We start from the raw sequence: 23,782 nt of genomic DNA, 5'->3' as shown, positions 1-23,782 counted from the left end.
GCAACTATAAATTAAATGTCTGAAAATCATCCTAAACAGAGATTAGGGAATGACCTCACCAAACATCCCCACCCCCTACCACATCTCCCCTAGAGCAAAGAGAAAATCCGGTTACCCTGAAAACTCAATGTTGGGAAGGTGGGGGAACATGTACAGAAAATAGTCAACTGCAGTAAATCAGTAAAAGTTCATAGTAGTGCCTTATAACATAGGCAGTGATCAATAATCAACGAGACAATAACCCTTGAGATTTAGCACTGTTTTGTGACTTCATTCACTAAAACTGTTTCAATGGAACTTGTAAAAATGTATTAGGGCTGTTTCTATAGAGCTGCTCATCTTAGAATGCAAATCAGCTCTCTGTCAGAGCCAACATGGCTTCCTCAGGCTGTACAGTCATGCTCCACATAACAATTTGATCAACAATGGACCACATATACAACGGTGGTCTCATAAGATTAGTACCACATGGGCTAGGTGTGTAGTAGGCTATACCATCTAGGTTTATTAAGTATACTCAGTGATGTTCTCACAATGACGAAATCGCCTAACGATGCATTTCTGAGAACGTGTCCCCATCGTTAAGTGACACACGACTTGTACTTTAGTTAATAACAGCCACAAGATTTCAAAGAACTGAGAACTAGGGTCCTACGCTTGGCCTCTACAACATTACTAAGACAGGTACTATTTGGCTCCTGACCTCCAAGAAATTTATAGCAACCAGGGAGCAGCTGCAAACATCTCATTTCCAGATGCTTTACAGACTGGTAGTAGACGATACAGCATTTTTCTTTCTAGGCCCAGGATCTATAATACAAAAAGAAGACGAGAATGTGCCCTTTCATACTGTCAAAGTTAAAAGCAAACTTCAAATCACAGTACTTTATCATCTCCAAAAATGATGCTGCATAAACCCAAGGCAGCTAATTAGTACATCTGTTTCAAAGCCTGAGCCAATTTCCCATTTCAACAAAAAAATTAACAGATTCCTGGATTTGGACAGTGAAATTATGCAGAGAGTAGCTCAATGTTCATAATTAATATTTCCTCCCCACCCACACATCCCAGGAACCAGTAGGTTTAGAAATGTCGGCTAAAAAAATAGAGTCACACAAGGCCAAAGTTATTATTACCATCAGCCAGCATTTAACTAGAGAAGAGAGTTAATCAGATGAAGGACACACATTCTAATTTAAAAATCCAGACCAAAGCCAGACAGACTAAAACACAGTCTGAATACAAAAGCACTATTAGAGGAAGCCTAAAGAGTCTGCCTTGGAGACTTAGGACAGCAACAAATGGTTTAGAAGACCCTTCTAAAACAGTTTTCAAACTTGCCTAAAGATAACACACATCCTAGGGCATTTGTTTAAAAAACAAACATGCGGCAACTACATTATCAAACAAACAAACATGGGGCAAGACATTATCTGAATGGACATCAGCAAGAAAAAGCTGATGAATATGTTGGTTAAACATGAATATGATGCATGCATTTACCAGTGTTCCCTCATAAAACACCATTAAAATTACAGTAAAGCGGGGCCAGCCCGATGGCATAGCGGTTAAGTTTACACGCTCCGCTTAGGCGGCCCGGGGTTCGCCGGTTCGGATCCTGGGTGCAGACCTACGCACCACTCTTCAAGCCACGCTGTGGCGGCATCCCACATAGAGAAACTAGAAGGATGTACAACTATGACATACAACTATCTACTGGGGATTTGGGGAGAAAGGGGAAAAAAATGAGGAAGATTGGCAACGGATGTTAGCTCAGGCTCCATCTTCCTCACACACACACACACACACACACAAAATTACAGCAAAGGGATTTTTTTTTTGTTTATAATTTTATTTATTTATTTAATTTTCCCGCAAAGCCCCAGTAGATAGTTGTATGTCATAGTTGCACATCCTTCTAGTTGCTGCATGTGGGACGCGGCCTCAGCATGGCCGGAGAAGCGGTGTGTCGGTGCGCGCCTGGGATCCGAACCCGGGCCGCCAGCAGCGGAGCGCGTGCACTGAACCGCTAAGCCACGGGGCCGGCCCCAAAGGGATTTTCTCTAAAGGCATAAACCTAAAAAAAAGAAAACAAGAAAGGAGACAACAGTAGAAACAGAAATGTCAACAAAATTTTGGAAGCTGGAAAGCAGATGCACTAGTGATAAACAACTTCACAGAAAGGAAAAGGCTAAATACTTGCAGTGGAAAGAAGCAAGCGGATTCCCACCATAGAATCTCAGAAATTAGAGGCCCCTAGTACCTCTGGAAGAAAGGGTGCAGGAGGGGCTAAAACAGGAGAATTGGCTCAAAGTCTGTATAAGAAATAGATTCCTCCATCCCCTCTTTCCCCTCCCCATGCTGCCAGGCAGAAGACTGGCGAAGCTGAACCAGAGGGCCTCTGAACCAAGGGATCAGGCACAGCTAAGGGCAGGGAGTGCCATAATGAAAACAGGGGGATCAAGTTGAAGTCTAACTTTTACTTAACAATGAGACCTCTCTCCCCTCCCCTGCTCTCCTTTACCACTTGGCTCCAAAAACATCTGCTGCCAGACTTCTACTCTCTAGGCAGGAGGCTGCAGGAGTCCTCGCTGAGGAAACTGACCAGCTGCCAATTCACCCTAAACTGGTGCCCACCACTTGATAAGCCAGGGCTCCATACTGAGAGCTTTCTGGTGCCTCATTCTTAAAAATGAACAGATAGCCAAGAATTATCAGACACTTGAAGAGAACCTCTAACATGAAAGATGGGAATCAAAGTAAACAAAACAGAATTCCTGACAATCTGCAAAAATATTTATACATAAAATTCTGAGAATAAAAAGAGCTCTTGGAAATCTAAAAATTGATAGCAAATATTAAAAATATAAGAGTTGAAAGAAAAAGCTAAGGATATCTGAAAATCGAATGAGGGGGAAAAAATTGAAAAATTTGCAAGGAAAAAGAATTAGAGGACCAGTGTAGGAATTTCACCATCTGGACAACAGGGGTTCCCAGAAAGAGAGAGGAGAGAGATAATTATCAAAGGGGAAATACATTATCAAAGATATAATACAAGAAAATTTACCAGGATAGATGGAAATAAGCTTCCAACTGAAAAGGCCTACTGAATGCCAAGCATGATGAATTTTAAAATATCCACACCAAGGCACAAGATCATTGTATTTCAGAATACCGGGGGTAAAGACAAGACCTTAAAATCTGTTTTGGTTTTTTTTGTGAGGAAGATCAGCCCTGTGCTAACATCTGCCAATCCTCCTCTTTTTTTGCTGAGGAAGACTGGCCCTGGGCTTACATCTGTGCCCATCTTCCTCCACTTTATATGGGACGCCGCCACAGCATGGCTTGCCAAGCGGTGTGTCGGTGCGTGCCCAGGATCCAAACTGGCGAACCCCGGGCCACTGCAGTGGAGCATGCACACTTAACTGCTTGTGCCACCGGGCCAGCCCCAAGACCCTAAAATCTTTTAGGGAAAAAACAGATCCCATACAAAGAATCCAAATCAGAATAGCATCAAACTTCACAATACTACTATTGAAAGTTAGGAAACCACAAAGCAAGGCGTAAAATTTCCAAAGAAATACCATCTCCAACATAGCATTTTATATCTAGTCAAACTAGCAACCAGCATGAGGGTAGAAAAGAGAAAATTCAGACATGCAAGACCACAAAAAATGCACTCCCTCCAATGGACTCTTTTTCCATAGAGCTTCTGGAAGAGGCTCCACTGATGTGTTTGTACTAAAAGGAGATTTATACTTCTGAGTTAGGGATGAATTAGTGATTGATATTCAATAAACCAAGTGAAAGAAAAGAATAACAATTATATTTAGGGGAAAAATTTATAAGGAAGGAAATATAATCATAGTACACACAGTCATTATATTAGATGCTAATTTTTTTTTTCTTCTTTTGGTAATAATCACCTCTGCTCCCTTCTGGACTCCTGGGGGAGGGGAGAGGAGGCTGGAACTAAATTTCCCAGAATCCCCTGTCAACAGGGTTGTAGTTTAAATTCCACCAATATGAGTCATTCACTCAAGATCTGTAAGATGGAAGAAAGGTAGATGCCATTATTGCTCCTCCGGTTGCAATGAGCAGGTATGTGGGCTCCAAGGGATGGCAGACATGTGGTCTGCAGCATTTTTCAGTATTCTACAAACTGCCTGCTTTGGTGTTTAAGGCAGCCAAGATTATTAATGGTAGCAGTTTCTTGTAACCCCTGGAAAGTGGCTTTCCCTGACCTATGCCCCCACGGCCTTCCAATGGTTTTGTAAGCATCTAATATCCTCTTTGAAATATCAAGAATGGTCTATTTTTCCTTTTGAACCCTAATATATAACCTAAAAACATAGAAAATCTTGATTTAATCAAGATTGTGATGTATCTGTTTTAGGAGGATAGCAGGAAGGGTTGAGGGTGGATAATAGGAAAAGAATCCAAAATCAAGGCCGGCCCAATAGCGGTGGTGTAGCCGTTAAGTTCACAAATTCTGCTTTGGTGGCCCAGGGTTGGCCAGTTCGGATCCTGAGTGTGGACCTACTCACCACTCTTCAAGCCATGCTGAGGCGGCATCCCACTAGAACTAGAAGGACCTACAAGTAGGATATACAACTACGTACTGGGGCTTTGGAGAGAAAAAAAGAAAAAGAGCAAGATTGGCAACAGATGTTAGCTCAGGGCCACCCTTCCTCAAAAAAAAAGAAAGAAAAAGTATTCCAGCTAATAAATGAAGAAGAAATGACAGAATATCATTAAAAAAAAGAATGCAAAATCATCTTCCATAGTAGAAATTCAACAGATAATATCTAAGACCAGAAAAATCAAGAAATAACAGTATAAACATACTATAAATATACTATGTAGAAATATGGAGATAGGGCTGGCCCCGTGGCTTAGCAGTTAAGTGCGCACGCTCCGCTGCTGGTGGCCCGGGTTCGGATCCCGGGTGCGCACCAACGCACCGCTTGTCCAGCCATGTTGAGGCCAAGTCCCACGTACAGCAACTAGAAGGATGTGCAGCTATGACATACAACTATCTACTGGGGCTTTGGGGGAAAAAATAAATAAATAAATAAAATTTAAAAAATAATAATAAAATAAAATAAATAAAAGGGTGAATTAGAAAAAAGAAATATGGGCCGGCCCTGTGGCTTGGTGGTTAAGTGCGCGCGCTGCGATGCTGGTGGCCCGGGTTCGGATCCCGGGTGCGCATCGAGGCACCACTTCTCCGTTCATCCTGAGGCCGAGTCCCACATACAGCAACTAGAAGGATGTGCAGCTACGACATACAACTACCCACTGGGGCTTTGGGGGGAAAAAATAAAATAAATAAAATCTTTAAAAAAATAAAATAAATAAATAAATAAATAAAATAAAAAAGAAATATGGAGATAATATATATCAGAAAAAAACACAAAGTATTAAAAGTGAATGAGGACTAATAAGGAGAAATGGACCAGCTGTTTTTTAATTATAAGCCTTGTAGTACTATTTGACCCTTTAAACTACGTATTCTCACTATTTTGATAAAAAAATTACTAAAAACCAAAAAAATCCTAATACTGCCTAAGAAAAACCAAACTTCAGACTGACCAAAATTTCAAAAAATAAGGTCATTACTGGATCTGTTACCAATGCAGTTAAGGACAGTAGAAAATCCCAAACAAACCAAAATAATTACAAGGCCATTATGCTTGATTCTAGAACCTGTGTCTCAGATCCAACTCTAATAGAAGCAGGCTATCTAATATGACCTGAATCTCTGCCACAACCTGGGTGTAACTAAACAATGTTGACCACCCCAGAGCTTACTCTACCATAGGTCAAATATGTGAGGAACTTCCAGGCCACTACAAGAAATCACGACCAAAATTAATTGCAAGGGAAGCACAAAAGATAGAGGGACAAATCTTAAAATCAACTACCTTAGCTCCTTTTTAGGTCTTGTTTTCAATTTAATGCAACTAACCAAAAAACAAAAACAACCAACATCGGTTGTCAAAACGTCTTCAGAAGTTCTAAGAAACTGTTAATTAGATTAAAAGCTGATGGGCCGGCCCTGTGGCTTGGTGGTTAAGTGCGCGCGCTGCGATGCTGGTGGTCCGGGTTCGGATCCCGGGTGCACATCGAGGCACCACTTCTCCGTCCATCCTGAGGCCGAGTCCCACATACAGCAACTAGAAGGATGTGCAGCTATGACATACAACTATCTACTGGGGCTTTGGGGGGAAAAAATAAAATAAATAAAATCTTTAAAAGCTGATTACAAGGTAGGCTGAAACCTAGTCATTGATGACAAAAAACGGCTCTTCTCACTCTAGGCTAGCCATATCTCATATCACCAACCCTCAACTTTCATGCACCATCCTTCATTTGCACACCCCAAACATAAAAGTAGAAAAGCATATACACAGAACAGTCAGAAGTAAGGCAAATCCAGTTATGACAGTTGCCATTAAGAAAAGGCCTGAATTGGGTCGGCCCCATGGCTTAGCAGTTAAGTGCGCACGCTCCGCTGCTGGCAGCTCAGGTTCGGATCCCGGGCACTCACTGACGCACCGCTTCTCTGGCCATGCTGAGGCCGCATCCCACATATAGCAACTAGAAGGATGTGCAACTATGACATACAACTATCTACTGGGGCTTTGGGGAAAAAAATAAATAAATAAAATTATTAAAAAAAAAAAAAAAAGGCCTGAAAGAAAACTTAAGCAGATGCTCCATAAAATGTTGATCCAGACTTCACATAGAGAGGAGTGTCATGCCTCATTTCAAAGATAATATATTAAGCCCCAACTCACCACAGATAATCTAATAACAAAGCTGTGACTTTCATTGTCGAGGAGTCTCTCCTCTTTCACTCTAATACCCTTAAGCCATCAGATACACAGATGCTCCTTGCTGAAATGCTAGAAAAATTTGCACGTTTTCATTCCTTGATCACCAGTGATGGGCTGCTAAACCAGGAGTCTACTTTAAGTTATGAAAACAGGGCAAGCTGATCCAATTACACAAGAAAGGTACTAAATCAAACAGGACCATCTGGGCTTTGAGGAAGAGTGCTGTGATTTCTGAACAAAAATCAATATACTTGCAGATAAAAATGCTTTCATATATTCAAAGTTATACTAGCCCATGGGCAACTGATTCATATGCATGTCCAACAAGAATTATGCGTCTTGTTAAGACATACGGCCTAGATGACGGGTATAACAGAATATTATACTCACCAGTTCATACTAAGAACATCTGTGCTCTCTCGCTAGCCCTATGAGGCTTACGAAAAACAGTTAATATTCCCTAGAAGTGAACAGGTTTTCTGTTTCCTAAATAGCAGTTCTGGCAAACTAACAATCCATCATCCGCCACAATCTAAGAATTGCTCCCCGAGAATCACTAATCTCCAAACCAATTTTCAAGATCCTAAAATTTTAAGACCTAATCCAGCCATGCAAGTTTAATTTGCAGGACCTAAAAGAAATCAAGACTAAAAGAAGAGTCTTTATTCAGGAAAGTTCTTTTTTTTTTTTTTTTTTTTTTTTAATAATTTTATTTATTTATTTTTCCCCCAAAGCCCCAGTAGATAGTTGTATGTCATAGTTGCACATCCTTCTAGTTGCTGTATGTGGGATGCGGCCTCAGCATGGCGGGACAAGCAGTGCGTCAGTGCGTGCCGGGGATCCGAACCCGGGCCGCCAGCAGCGGAGCGCGCACACTTAACCGCTAAGCCACAGGGCCGGCCCAGGAAAGTTCTTATAGAAAACATGTTCCATTGTACAAGCATCATATTTCCTTATGATGTTGATGGCTTCAGCATCTACACTAGTAAATTAGTATCTATGGAAAGAACTGACAGAAAAAAATCTCTACTATAAAGGTTGAGCTCAAAATTCACTATGCTTTTTATCTGGTTTTTGGGAGAGCTCACACTCTCTGAAACCTTACTTCTTACCTCTCTGCTTCTCACTCCCTAAGCTCCAAACACACTAGAACTTCCCTCAATTCTTCAAAACAGCCATGTTCTCTCTCTCCTCAAGACCTTCACCTATGCCATTCCCTCCACCTAGAATAGTCTTTTGTCCTCCCCTCTCATTCTTCAGGTTTCAGCCTTAAAAGTCCTCAGGGACCTTCCCTGACTGCTCTCCTTCCCAACCAACCTGGGTTAGGCTTCCCATTAGCTGTCCACAGCATTTATAGCAATAGTAATTAATTGCTTGTTTAATGGATGTCTTCCCCACAAGACTATAACCACATGAGTGCAAGGACTGAATCAGCTTTGTTCATTGCTGTATCTCCAGCACCCAGCAGTGCTCAGCACACAGTAGGAGCTCAAAAATTCTTGTCAAATAAACGAATAACAGGGCCAAAAAAACCATCAGCTTCGGTAATTCTACTTATAATTTACCCTACAGATAAAGTCCCACATGCAAACGGCCAAATATATATGGTTATTCACTGGAGCACAGTTTGTAATAGCAAGACTGGAAACATTTAAAATGTCTACCAGTATAGGGCAGATGCCAAATCTCTTTATTGCTTATACAAAATGATTGCCAAAATAAGTTAAAAACAATGTAGATAGTGAAAAAGCAAGAAATATATATATTTGTTTTATAAGTACATGGTATCTCCAGAAAGGATCTTAAGAAACTGATAATATCAGTTGCCTCTGGGAAGATGAACTGGATAAGAAGACAAGGGTAGAAGGTAGACTTCAGTGTATATACCCTTTTACCTTTCAATTTTTGAACCATGTGAATGTATTATCCATTTAAAAAATAAAACTTGCTAAAGACAATCCTGTCCTTATTTCTAAGACAATGATGGAAAGAGTTTAAATATCTCATACCTAGACCTTTAATGATAAACATCCTGCCTACTAGCTGAACAGTGGGAGGGTGGAAGTGGAAAGAAGAAAAACTCACTTATCCACAAATCTCAGACAGCTTGCCCCATACTAGCCCGTACTATTTTAGAAGACAATTCCTTTTCTTTTTTAACAACCAACTGTCCCAATCGGGACATATGGAGAATGTTTTCATAGTCAGAAGGGATTACTGGGAGGAAAAAAAGGGATTATTGGATTCAGCATTTCTATAAACACAGAAAGTAGGTTGATGAATCTGTACCGAAGAAGTATCATAAATACTGACTAAAAACAAATTGTTTTCACTGAGGGGCCACAAAATCTAAATGGAGCTTAATGTGAATCCACAGTTTAAGAAACTAAAATTTTTTTGAAAACCAATTATAAGAAGGGGGAGGAAATCTACACACATTCCTTAGATATACAAATTCGCCAAACTTCAAGACACTCTTCAAGAAAGAAAGATCTGAGACTAAACACAACTCCAACAATCATATTTGTTACCACAATCAAAGCCATGGACCAGAGTCAAAACCTCTGGATCTGAACCTATTAGTTTCCCAAACCCGCATATGAGGAACAGAATACCCTGGACTAATGATGGCAGGAGAAAGCTCAATCCAGGGCCACCACCGAGACAATTTGTGTTGGGGCTTTCTCCAATGTTACGCTGTCATATACCGTAAGAAATGATCTTCATAATCCATCCCAAGACTTATCAGAGACACAGTTATCTTCAACTAATTATTCTCTGAAAAACAAAAGAGTATTTACTAAGTAGAACACACTGAAAAGGGCACTTACTAAGTAGAACTAAGTATTTAGTACAGCCATCCTAAATTGTTTTGCCAAGTCTAAATGGCAAGTTAGGAGCCAATTCCTGGCTTCCCTATACGATAACTTATTTGCCTCCACCAGCTCTTTCTTCTTAAGACATCTAAGACTGACACAGGCATTAGCAAACATATCACCTTTTTTTCCTTCTAACAGTTTTTCTCCATAAAGTTCTATTCAGCATTTTTAAATACCCCTCTATAATAAGACCAAGAAGTGCTCGTAAGTTTAGCCTGTGGCTCCCCAGGCTCAAAAGCCCATGAGAGTGGGGCAAAAAAAAAGTCAGAAATACTCTCTCTCTTCCTTGATGCCCTGGCCTTTCAAAGCTGAGCAAAGGCAATGATTCTGCATTTAATCACAGATGAATAAGAAACAGGTCTGAATTAAGAAGAACCATAAAGGAGCGCAAGAACATTCAGTCAAGAGCACTGCCTCTGTCCCCCTGCAGAGCAGCTCTCAGGATCTGCCAATGAACCTCATTTAGACACGGAACACTCCAACTACTCTAATCCAGAGCATATCCCTCAAGAGACGGTCAGTCAACCGGAACTCTGCCAACTTCTGCTCTGGAGTTGTGTGAAGAACAGTAGCAACAAGAGCCTACTTTGAGAAGGAGATCAACAATCACGCTCAAGAAGAAAAGAAGTTATTTGGCAAAGTGAAGCATGTTGCCAAAATGTTAGTCACAGCTTCAAGGTCCCAGTTTGTGTCTCAGCAACTATTCTTTGCTTTGACAGAGTCCATTCTCTGGCCCAGGAAATCCAGCTCAGCTTCTGTTAACTCTCCCCATTTGAAGCAGTCAAAAATCCTTTCAATTTGGCGGTATCAAACTGTGACACAGACAAGATGTCCAACAGAAACTAAAGAGGAAAAAAATGTGTAATTTGCCGTTTTCCACCTAGGACTGGCTCAAGTAGAGCAATGGAAAAACAGGACAGGATAGGAAAAACGGAAAATCATTATGTTAAAGAAGCAGACTACTCCAAAAGCTTGCCCAGAGCTCTGAGCCTCCATAATTTATTTCAAAACCCTCTTAAAAACAAACCAAAAAGACAAACTGTAGGTTGAAATGACAGCAAAATATTAAGCAGGTTTCACCCCCAAATAAGTGTATATACATCATAGCCTGGGGCTCTTCCTGGGATTAGTATGAAGACTATGGCTGCTGAAACAACCTGAACCAGCAGCCCATGATTTTCAGAACTATTTCAGAGCAACAGGAAAACAGACTCAGTGTACCAGGTCACTCTCCCAATCAAAGAACCCAAGAAGTCAAGAAAGAACATCTGACAATTTTCTCTTCAATAGGAACAGGACTCCTCTCTTCCCTTCTTAAAAGCCATCGGTAAAACCTGAAAATTCCACGTTCTCAACCCCTTCCACATTCCCCTGCATTTCATCTTTGTGCTGACATCACATAACTAATCACTACCAACTAAGGTAAACACTACTCAGATATCAAGTGTGAGGTAGAATTAGAAACTGCCCCCTCTTAAGCAAATCCACATCAGACCTCAGAAATGCCAAGACTTTCAGGACACTTCTTCTAAGCTAAACAAGTTCACCTATGTCCAAAGAAAAGCTGAAACAGTCAAGATTTCAAAGATTAACAATAAAGAAGCTAAAATTGTCCAGAAGCACACTGGTCCTCCCCAACCGGCAACCAGTGCAAAGTGATTGGACCAAATCACAGGGTTCAACTGTCTAAAATACTACTTCTCAGTGAATTCTCAAAGAGTTCATGAGGAAAGTCAGTGTTTGTCAAAGAGTAAAATACACTGGTGGCTAGAAAATAAAACACTGCATTCTTCCGCATTCTCCATCAACCGACCTCATTCACCCCCAACTCTTAACTTCCCTATCTCCATCTTGTTGGCTGTCAATACAACGTAACACAATAATATGAAATTTTTGGCTACTAAACGTTGACTTTGAGAAAACTTAAAAAATTGGACACGTATCAAATCAAAATCAACTATGCCCTGGTACAAAAAAAAAATGCAACAAGGCTGAGAGAAAGAAACTGAGAAAGACCTGTCTTCTTTTTTTTTTTAAAGATTTTATTTATTTATTATTTTTCCCCCTAAAGCCCCAGTAGATAGTTGTATGTCATAGCTGCACATCCTTCTAGTTGCTGTATGTGGGACGCGGCCTCAGCATGGCCGGAGAAGCGGTGCGTTGGTGCGCGCCCAGGATCCGAACCCGGGCCGCCAGCAGCGGAGCGCGCGCACGTAACCGCTAAGCCACCGGGCCGGCCCATGAGAAAGACCTGTCTTCTAAATATCAGTATCTCAATCTTGTTTTCGGGGATCACTTCTTTGCAACCACTTCAAAGATCCCATTTGGTTAACACAATCTTTTAGAGGCAGAGAGGGACCACACCTACATTTCAAAGGGGAAAACATGAGACAGTTGAATGATTTGCCTCAAAGTTAGTAAATCCGTAGGTGGGCTAGGACTGTCCTTATTCCCTGAGTTTCTCTTTTGGTTTGTAAAAGGAGACAAAAGTCACCAAAACATTCAGTAGGTCATTCAGAAACAGAAACTATAAGGCAAAAATAACAGCATGAAAAAGGAGGTGGATCCTGAGAGTGCCCAAAGCAGTAACAAATTACTCAAATCCTTTAAAAATATGAATTCCAGTAGACATCAGCTTCTGCCAGTTCCTCACCCCAGTGTTATCTTCTAACAATTTTACTTCCTGATCAGTAACTCAACAGCACACTGCCCAAGTTTAACACTTGAAGATTTCCATCTTCCTCACTTCACACCACTCCAACCTAAACTCTCAACTCTAGGTTGCTCCCAAGTGCATCTCAACATTTCTCAAGCCGACCTTTAACTCAATTCTGACTCCTTCTCAACTAACGCTCTTAAGATTCCCTCTAGTATAAGCAGTCTCCCGAGTCATCCTCTCAACCACTGGTTTTCACTCAACTCAGTCCCCAAAATGTCCCAGCGGCCTCCTCACCCGGGCATCCTGTTAATTACCTGTTCCCAACAGGTCCTCCCGCCCCATCTCCCTTTTTGCGCACGGTTACCTCGTTCCTCACCCTGAGTTGCCGTCTTACTCACCTTACCCAACCCTTCAGGATCCCTTATTTCCTGTCTCTCAATAACCTTCCTCCCCATTTTCACAGTCAGCGCTCGCCCCACACCAATTCCCGACCACTCCTCCCTACTCCGATTCCCCACGCTCCCTCTCCTCCAGGTTCTTCAGACCCAGCCCCAGTTCCCACTCCCCTCAGGCCCCGCCCCCAAGACCCCCTCGCTCTCTTAGGCCCCTCCTCCAATGCCCCCCTCTCCTCACGCTCCGCCCCAACCCCCCCTCCCCTGGCTCTCCCTCCCCCTCAGGTCCGCAGGTCATCTCAGCGACAGACCCAGCCTCCTCGGCCTCTTTCCGACCTGGCCGCAGCGGCTCCGGGAGCGAATCCTCCGCCAAATCCGCTCCACCGTCGTCCCGTCCTGCTCGCCCCCCAGCAAGCTCCCTTTCTCGCCGCCGCCGCCCCTTTTGCCAACCCGGAAATGGATCTGCTCCCACCGTCCTCAGCGTCCGCGAACAAAATGGAGGCGGGGGAAAAAGGAGGAGGGAGCAGGGAGCGAAGAGACGCTACACGCATGCGCCCCTGGAAAGCCCTCCCCCTACCGACGCACGTAAAGGCGGAAGCGGTCTGGTGGCAGCCATCTTGGGAAGGTCGTAAGAACTCCGTTTACCACCTAAGAGAGGAGTTTGCAACTTTGACTGCAATTGGAATCACCTGGGAAGACTTAACTAAATAGTAATTCCTGAGTTCCACCCTCAGAGATTCTGATTTAACTGGTCTCGGGTACGGCCTAGGCGTCAGAACTTTTAAAAGTGTGCAGGTGATTCTAACACGTTGCCGAGGTGGAGAATCACTGAGCTAAAGTCTTGAATATACCTCTTTTTCGTCTTTATTCTACCGCGCACGAGCGCGCGCGCACACACACATACACACCAGACACCATAAACGTCGTTTCTTAGGTTCAAGTTAACGAAGAACTCGCCTCAGTCCACCTCGCAAGGGCCCAGTACTCAAGCTCCGATTGTCATAGCAACAGACAGGCCCCCTGCTAACAAATCATCCTTAACGTCATCTTAGCCACCTGAGCTGAACACCCGTGAATATCCATCTCCTCTTTGGCGGCTGAGGGTTCCCCAGTTTCCAGGGCTGGGGGATGGTGCTGTGGACTCCTCCAGCTGTTTGAGTCAGGGAGAGGAATCCTGTGCCCTTCGTGGTGAGGCTGCCATTAACTCCGTCCTGGCTGACTGAGGATCCCTCTCTAGTCCACCCGCAAAAGTGATTTTCCACTGAAGCCAATCTCATTGCCTTATATCCTCAAAATGCTCTTCAGGTCTCTCCATCATCCTTCCGTGCGCTGAATCCGAAGTAACAGACAGGGTTGGGACTTAGTTCCCACTACTTAACATGTACCATTGGGCCTCAGCTACCCTATCTGTAAAATGGGGCTAATAGTGCCTGTCCCGACTGTTTCATAGGGTTGTTGGAGGGCTCAAATCAGGTAACGAATGGGAAGGCATATGATAAACCATAAATTGTTGTTATTTTTGTTTTCCTTCTGTTCTGCCATGAGTAGTGCTGGGCACCACCCTAGTCAAATAAATGTCGCAGCGTTCATTGAGTAGCTGCTGTAGGCCAGCTACTGGGCTAGGCACCAGGAGATGGCTACAGAGGTGACTAAGACAGAGCCTCTGCCCTCAGGGAACTCCCTTCATGGTGGGCAGACTGGCATGTAAACAGCTAACTGAGATACAAGTCAGCATGTGATTAGTGCCATGGGGACATATCTGCTGTGGGACATCAGACAAGGGAGCGATTAATTCCTGCTAAAGAATGAGAGAAGGTTTCGTAAATGGTTTTGAACTGGGCCTTGAAGGATGAGTAGAATTTTATTATTAATCAGAGAAGGCAGGAAACACATTCCCGACATAGGGATTATGGATACAAAGGTAAAGATTTTCAGGTATGTAGTCCTGCATGCCTGAAGGCGGGGTGATTGGGCCAGGGAGATGGTGGATCTAAACTCCTAGTTCTTCAACCTCATCACCATCCTGTCCCCTCCTGGCTCACTATACACTGTGTGGACCTGCTTTCTATCACTGCAATACACCAAGAGTTTCCTCAAGGCCTTTGCATTGGCTGTACTTTGCCTCTTCCTCATTTTCCAGGCCTTAGCTCAAATGTTCCCTCCTCAGAGGGCATTCCCTGCTCACTGTAGTTCATGTAAGCCCCCCATTCTCTGTGACATCACTCCATGATGAGGGCAGCCACTGGGGTGGAATACAGGGACATCTCACCCAGAATTGGGGTGAAGAAATACTTCATGAAGAAAGTAATATCTAAGTGAGGCCTGACGGGTAAGCAGGAATTGGCCAGAGGCGAGGGAAAGCATTCCAGGGCAGAGGGAAAGTACGTGCAAAACAGAAGTATCATGGCACATTCCAAAAGCTGAAAGCATTTTGATGTGCTTAGAGCTAGAACTTATGGGAGAAGCAAGAAATTAAGTCAAAGAAGTAATCATAACATCTGACATTTATTGACACCATGTCCCAGGCACTATCATAACTTCACATGTCATAACTCATTTAATCCTCACAAGAACTTTCTGAGGTAGGTAATATCACCCTCATTCTACAGATGAAGAAACAGATACAGTGAGGTTAACCATCTTGCCCAAAGTCACATACCTACAAAGTAGCAGAACTTCCTCCAGAGTCTGTTCTGTTTATGCCCATACCAAGTGATCCTGCGCCCTACCAGACCCAATGTCCCTGTATTATAACAATATTTTGTAACTCAGCTTTACTATCCTGAAGTGAAATTAACAGATTATACAACCTATCTGATTTCAGAATACATGATTTCAGAAAACAAATCAATAGAATGCCCTGACTATAAAGAAGACAAGAGGAAAAGGCATTTCAATATGGCAATGTTCAAGCACCACTACACTGGAAGATATATAGTGCAATAGTCAGATGCTTGCACTCATACCTAGAATCACTAAGAGTGTGACAGGGACAAACGCAGACTGACCTAAGGGATTATATTGGGCAGTGTCATTTGTGGTTTTCCAAAATGGTGAACAACTCTTGTTAAAGTTCTGAACAACACAGTAGTTGTATTCCTAAAAAACATAGGTTTTATTAAATATGTGCAAAAATATTTTGTGTCTGTACTTTACTTTTCCCATAATATGACAGGCTAAGTACCTGGGAGAACTTCTCCCTAAAAACAACTCAAAATCCTGGATACAATACTGAAAAATCAGGGCCCGCCCGGTGGCGTAGTGGTTAATTTTGCCCTTGGCTTCCATGGCTTGGGGTTCACAGGTTCAGATCCTGGGCGCGGACCTCTGTACCGCTCATCAAGCCATGCTGTGGCAGCATTCCATATACAAAGAAGAGGAAGATGGGCACAGGTGTTAGCTCAGGGACAATCTTCAGCAAGCAAAAAGAGGAAGATTGGCAACAGATGTTAGCTCAGGGCCAATCTTCCTCACCCCCCCCAAAAAAGAAAACTAAAAAAATCTTAAATGCTTTGATGAAAAAGTAAGGAATTTTCAGGGCAAAACAAAGTAAGTGAAGGCAGATGATGTAGAGAGAGGTAAGTGGAACACTGAAGCAAGCTTTGCTCTGAGGATACTTGCCTAACTAGGTGAAATTGAACATTTGTCAGGGTCTCATGGGACACCTCTTCAACAGAGGAGTTTAACAGGAGATTCTCCTTCATAAAGATGGGATCTCAAAGGACTACATCCTTGTGGTAAGGGTGAACCAGAGATTAACCTGTCCCCTCTTCCCTTGGGTGTAGGGTTAATGGAGATAGATTGTAGGGTCAGATGATGATAAATAGATTTTTCACATAGAATGTCCAGTGGGACATTGAAAGTCATGTGGAACCCAGGTTAATTGTTGGTTGTGTGGAACCGTCCCTTGCATTGCAGCCTCTAGCATCCCTGACCCCTTCCAGCCAAATGCCTTATCATTGTGATCAGCAAAAAGGCCCCCACAAATTTCCAAAATGCCCCCGTGGAGAATCACTGCCCCATGCTACACTGTCAAGGTGACAGGGGACAATTTGTGAAGGACTTTATCATCTATTGTAAAAGGTTAGATTTTATCTTGAGGGCAAGAGGGAAACCACTGAAAAGGTTAAGCCAAGAAGTGCCATGACCCACTTTGCCTTCTAGAAAGATCACTCTGATTGCAGCGTGGAGGATGCATCAGATGGGACCAAGCTGGAGGCAGGAACGCCAGTTGGGAGGCTGCTGTGGAAGTCTAAGTGACAGGTGATGGTTGCCTGCAATGAGTAGCAGCTGGGCACTGGGTGGACGCAAAGGCTTTGGAGGCACGACTGCCTGTCTGCAGAGCCCAAGGCCTCAAGTCTTAGTTCTCCCCACTATTGAATAAAGTGAAATTTTGGGCAAGTTATTCAACCCCCATCAGCCTCGAGCTCCTCATCCACAAAATGGAGATAAGACTAAATGGAATGCATCCGAAGTGTGTATGCACTTAGAAAGCACTCACCAGTCTTACCCATGGTCATTATTAGGATATCAGCAGTAGAGATGGAGAGAAGTAATTCTAGAGATATTTAATAAATGGAAGTTGAGAGCTGAAGAGAGGGAGGAGCCAAATGATTCCCAAGTTTCTGGCTTGAATTCCTGTGTGCAGGTGATGCTAACACATAGCTGGAGAGAGTTGAGGAGGAAAAGGGGCTGGGGCCGTGAAGGAACCTGAGGAGCCTGGTGGGAGAGGGAAGGAAGAGAGGTCCAGTAGGCCACTGGATGTTTGGGTCTGGAACTTAGCAGAGCAATCCTAGCAATTTGGGACTTATAAACTGTGGTAGCTAGTCTCCAGAGACAGCCTGCATCAACCCAGGACTCCTTATATTCATTGAATCTGGCCTGGCCTGTGACTCCCTTTAATACAATAGAAGTGATGCTATACCAGGTCCAGAATTTAGCCTTAAGAAGACCTGGCAGCTTCCACTCTTTTGCTTTTGGGACCCCTAAGCTCCCATGTGAGAAGTCATCTACTCTGCTGTAGAGACCACCTGGAGGGAGCAGCTTTGACTTGGAGAAAGAGAAGTCCAGCTATCCAGCATTCCAGCTCACCACCAGGGTAAACCAGACATCTTGGACACTCCAGCTCGTCACCTTCTGAGTACAGTCATATGAGACACTCCAAGTGAGACAGCAGAACTGTCCAACTGAGCCCCCATCAACCCGGAGGATCATGAGAAGTTATAAAATGGCAGTTGTTTTAAGCTATTAACTTTTTTTTTTTTTTTTGAGGAAGATCAGCCCTGAGCTAACATCCATGCTAATCCTCCTCTTTTTGCTGAGGAAGACCGGCTCTGCGCTAATGTCTATTGCCAATCCTCCTCCTTTTTTTCCCCCAAAGCCCCAGTAGATAGCTGTATGTCATAGTTGCACATCCTTCTAGTTGCTGTATGTGGGACGCGGCCTCAGCATGGCTGGAGAAGCGGTGCGTCGGTGCGCGTCTGGGATCGGAACCCAGGCCGCCAGTAGCGGAGCGCACGCACTTAACCGCTAAGCCACAGGGCCGGCCCTAAGCCGTTAACTTTAGAAAAGTATGTTATGCGGCATTAGATCCCCAAACAGAAATATATTGATGAAATATAAGCCTGGGTGTATAGCAGGAAGAAAAGAGGGCTTAGGACAGAGCCAAGGAACTCCATGTGCAAGGACCAAGCTGAGGGAGAAGGCCAGCAAGTGAGACTGAGAAAGAGAGGACAGAGGGAAATCCTGAGAGCGTAGTGTCCCGGAAGCAGTGATGAGTTTTCAAGACGGAACGGTCAGAAATATCAAATGCCAGAGAAAGGAACAGTAAGATAAGTGTCCCTTAGATTTGAGACATGGGCTTCAGTGACCTTGACAAGAACAGTTTCAGTGAGTAATAAGGGCGGATGCCACGTGCACTGGGTTGAAGAATGAAAGGGAAACAAAGAGCAAAAAAACCAAACAACTAGAGTTACACATATTTTTTTTTACTGTTAGATATATTGACCTGGATGAATCTCACAAGCATAATGTCGAAGTGAGAAGATTGCTGAACGTTGCATCCAGTAGGACCGTATTTGTATAAAATTTAAAACACACAACTATAAAAAACTCTTAAAACTCAATAATAAAAAGACAAATAACTCAATTAAAAAAGGGGCAAATGACCTTGTAGTGGGTTGAATAGTGTCCTCCAAAAATTCACATTCACTCAGAACTTCAGAATTTGACCTTATTTGGAAATAAGGTCTTTGCAGATGTAATTTGTTACATTAAGGTCATACTAGATTAAGATGAGGCCATACTGGACTAGGGTGGGCCCTAAATCCAATGACTGCTGTTCTTATAAGAGACTCAGTGATACACACAAGGGAAAACATCATGTGAAGACAGAGGCAGAGATTGGAGTGATGTATCTACAAGTTAAGCAAAAAAAATTCACATAACATGAAACCATTTAAACTACTTTAAAGTGTACAATTGAGTGGTTTTAGTATATTCACAATGTCGTGCAACCATCACCACTATCTAATTCCAGAACATTTCCATCACCCCAAAAAGAAACCCTGCACCCATTAGCAGTCTCTCCCAATGCTGCTCTCCTCCCATCCCCTGGTAACCACTAATCCACTCTTTGTCTCTGTGGATTAGCCTATGCTGGACAAATGGAATCATACAATATGGCCTTTTGTGCGTGGCTTCTTTCACTTAGCATAACGTTTTCGAGGTGCATCCATGTCATAGCATGTATTAGTACTTCATTTTTTTAATGGCCAAATAATATTCCATTTTATGGATATACCGCATTTTAGTTTATCCTTTCATGAGTTGATGGACATTGAGTTGTTTCCACTTTTTGGCTATTGCAAACAATGCTGCTATAAACATTCTTGTACAGAGAGTTTCTTACTGGGGTGATGAAAATGTTCTAAAATTGATTGTGGTGATGGTCACACAACTCTGGATATACTAAAAGCCATTGAACTGTACACTTTAAATAGTGTATGTGAATTATATCTCAATAAAACTGTTACCCCCCAAATGCAAAACACTATATTGTTTTGAGATTTATACATATGTAGTAAAAGTTGACAGAAACGCATGGAAATGATCCCACACTCAGGAAAGCAGTTTCCTCTGGGGAGAAAGGAAGAGGATGTGATTGGGGATGAGTATCAGAGGGCTCAGCTGTAGGGTAAGATTTCATTTCTTAAGCTGAGCGGTAGAGACACAGGTGTTCATTACATTAGTCTTTAAACTTTTTGTATGATTGAAATATTACACAACACATTTTAAAATAACTTTTTAGGGCCGGCCCCATGGCTTAGCAGTTAAGTGCACGCACTCCGCTGCTGGCAGCCCGGGTTTGGATCCCGGGCGCGCAGCAACACACTGCTTCTCCAGCCATGCTGAGGCCGCGTCCCACATACAGCAACTAGAAGGATGTGCAACTATGACGTACAACTATCTACTGGGGCTTTGGGGGGATAAATAAATAAATAAAGTTTTAAAAAATGTTAAAAAATTAAAATAAAATAACTTTTTAACAAGGGTGAGTGATTGGGATACACAGGATATCACAACATGCAAAAATCATCACATACTAACTGCAAAGAGAGGAAAAAAAGTGTCTTTTTAATGGAGAGATCCGGCAGTCTCCCCTTAACCAAGGAATCAAACTCAGCCACCACTAATGTGAGCCAACCTGACATTATCCGTCTCCCAGTGTAATGCTATTAACAGCATCACCTATAGAGTATTCTCCTCTAGAATACTGAAGCTCCAGAAAACCAATAGAACTGTGTTGTCCATTTGGGAGATGCTTGCCACCTGTGGCTATTGAACAATTAAAATGTGACTAGTCCGAATTGAGACATGCTGTAAGTATAAAATGCACATCAGATTTCAAAGACTTAATACAAAAAAGAATGTAAAATATCTTATTAATATTTTTATATTGATTACATGTTGAAATAATGTTATTTTAAATATATTGAGTTAAAATATATTATTAAAATTAACTGCACCTGTTTTTTTCTTACTTTTTTAATGTGACTACTAGAAAAATTTAAATTACATCTGTGGCTTCCATTAGATTTGTATTGGAGGGCCGGCCCCGTGGCTTGATGGTTGGGTGCACGAGCTTGGCTACTGGTGGCCCGGGTTGGGATCCCAGGCGTGCACCGATGCACCACTTCTCCGGCCGTGCTGGGGCCGCGTCCCACATACAGCAACTAGAAGGATATGCAACTGTGACGTACAACTACCTACTGGGGCTTTGGGGGAAAAAAAGGAGGAGGATTGGCAATAGATGTTAGCTCAGAGCCAGTCTTCCTCAGCAAAAAGAGAAGGATTAGCATGGATGTTAGCTCAGGGCTGATCTTCCTCACAAAAAAAAAAAAAGATTTGTATTGGACAGTGATGCTCTAGACAGAACTTATATCTTATACTCTATAGAGGGGATGAAGGTGCAAGTAACAGGGGCATGGGGAAACAACTAGACAAGTCAAAAATTTGGGACATTTTACAAGACATCTGTCTTAGACTTCAAAAAGTCAATGTCATTGGAAAAAAGAAAAGTAAAGAAAAGGAGCTGTTCTAGATTAAAAGAGACTAAGGCGACATGACAACCAAATGGAATGCATGGAACTTGATTGGATCAGGTTTTTTCTTTAAGTTTATTAAAAGATATTTTTGAGACAACCTGGGAAAATTAAGTATAGATTGGATATTAGATGATATTATATAAATATGTTGATTTTCTTAGGTGTGATAATGGTGTGGTGGATATGTAGGAGAAGGTCCTTGTTCTCAGGAGATTCCCGCTGAGGCTTTTAGGAGTGAAGTGGTATAATCTTTGCAACTTACTTTCACATAGCTGGCAAAAGAAAACGTGTGTGTGTGTGTGTGTGTGTACAGAGAGAGAAAGAGAGAACAAAAGCAAATTTAGAAAAATGTTAATTATAGAATCTAGAATGGTTTAAGAATATTCATTGTACTAATCTTTAAACTCTGTATGAAATTTTTTACGATGAAAAGTTGGGGAAACAAGACAAAATTAAAAAATAATGAATGGGAGATGAGGAAGTGGAGACAGTAAGTGGAACCAACTGTTTCAAGAAGTTTGGCCGCGAACTGAAGTGAGAAAGGGGACAGTAGCTACAGCAGGCATGTAAGGTCAAGGAAAGTGTTTTTAAAAATGGAGACTTGAGAGGTTTTAAATGCTAAATGGGAAAGAGCCAGTAGAGAGGAAGAGAATAAAAGGTACAAGTTATGCTGGTCAGATTTCTGACCCATGCCTGGGGATATACCCTCTGAGAGAGATTCAAGATACCCCCAAGAAATGCTCTACCCCCCTTTCCCTGTCCCATGGCTCTTCCCTATCCCCCAAGCATGGTGAGAAAGTAGTCTTGGTGGCGACATCTAGTGGATTCAAAGTGCACTGCTTAAATTCTTCACACTCCTGTACATACACTCACAACCAGGAGGGCATTACGCTGGTCTTCTAACCACTCCAAGTTATTTTTAATTATTATATATATATAATTATGTTCAAATTATTTTTTTTATTGCTAGACCAGCTTAGGAAGTACAATGCTACTAAGTAAGCTCATCCTCTCCCCCACACTGCCCACAAAGACCTTTGATCACCTTTCGTGTCTCTCGGCCACTCCTCACAGGAAGGCAGAACACAGGTTGGGCAGAAGAAGGGACCAGAAAGGATAGTCACCCCAGTTACAGTCAAGTGGCCACTGCAGTCTGGTGAGCGCAAGGTGGACGTTTCTCAGCTATTTAAGCTCCCAGGATTGTGCAGAGCTTAAACTGTGGGCTCTGGAGTCAGAATAACTGGGTTCAAATCCCTGCTAGCTGTGAGACTAGGGCTGAGGACTTGGCCTCTCTGTGCCTCTGATGAGAAATCTCTCGAGACCTCAATTCTCATCTGGAAAATAGAGCTGATAGAACCAACCTCCTGGGTTTATTGAGAAGATTAAATGAAAGAATGCATGTAAAGCCAAGCATAGTGAGTGACAAAGGACACTCTTCCAAAGGTCAACCCTTATCATCAGCTCTGAAAGGGAGCAGATGACTAATGGGTCTGGCGGTGGCTGAGATAGGGATGAGGGGAGTGACCCATAGCTCTTCCTCTGCCCTCCTGATTTCTCACTTCCACATTTTGGCCATCAAACTCTATGCCTGCTTCAACGCCTACATCATCTCTTCCAAAAGTTTTCTCTTATTGGGCTCCACCCCTGGTCCCCAGACCATTAGTGAATCTCCTTGGCTTAATTCCTAGGGCACTTATCATCTTGTGTCTTGTCCCACTCTTATGGCTCCTACTTCAACCAACCTAATTTATTCATTCAGCAAATATGTATTGAGTGTCTTCTCTCTGCCAGGTACTGTTTTAGGTACTGGAGAGTGAACAAGACAGACTCATGGAGCTAACATTCTGGTGGGGGAGTAAACACAAAGCAAATACACAAAGCGGTATGTATGATGTCAGGTAGTGACAAATGTCTTGACGAAAAGAAAGATAGGAGGACTGGGGGACAGAGAGTGAGGGGTGGTGTGGGATCAGAGTGGTCAGGAAAGGCTCAGGAAAGAGCAAAGGTAAAAACCCTGAGACAAGAATGAGTGTCATGTGTGGCAGGAACAGTAAAGCTGTCAGTGTGGCTGGAGTGGGGTGAGTGAGAGGAGAGGGGTAGGAGACAGGGTCAGAGAGGAAGGATTTTGATTTTTTAATCTAAGTGTTATCAAAAACAGGGGGAGTGTTGGGCCTGCCCCGTGGCTTAGCGGTTAAGTGCGCACGCTCCGCTGCTGGCAGCCCGGGTTCGCGTCCCGGATGCGCACCGATGCACCGCTTCTCTGGCCATGCTGAGGCCGCGTCCCACATACAGCAACTAGCAGGATGTGCAACTATGACATACAACTATCTACTGGGGCTTTGGGGAAAAAAAAGAGGAGGATTATCAATAGATGTTAGCTCAGAGCCGGTCTTCCTCAGCAAAA

The 23,782-nt window shown here is 42.9% G+C and overlaps 1 protein-coding gene across 3 annotated transcripts in view; it reads right to left on the bottom strand.

Annotated features, from left to right (window-relative positions):
• Positions 1–13,264, bottom strand: part of WIPF2 (WAS/WASL interacting protein family member 2) — a 45,990-nt gene extending 32,726 nt beyond the window's left edge. The window contains exon 1 of one of the 3 annotated variants that reach the window (XM_087441120.1): positions 13,084–13,264. The gene's annotated coding sequence lies outside the window, so the exon portion shown is untranslated. Of the gene's footprint in view, positions 1–12,778; positions 12,877–13,083 lie in introns of those variants that run through there. The other 2 variants (XM_004434537.3, XM_087441121.1) reach the window with 2 other exon arrangements.
• Positions 13,265–23,782: the final 10,518 nt, after the last annotated feature.

The sequence above is a fragment of the Ceratotherium simum genome, chromosome 16 (genome assembly GCF_057802395.1).
Source record: "Ceratotherium simum simum isolate JZ-2026a chromosome 16, ASM5780239v1, whole genome shotgun sequence".
Classification (NCBI taxonomy): Eukaryota; Metazoa; Chordata; class Mammalia; order Perissodactyla; family Rhinocerotidae; genus Ceratotherium; species Ceratotherium simum.
Note: the sequence above shows the minus strand (reverse complement) of the source record. Positions and strands in the feature narration are given on the sequence as shown.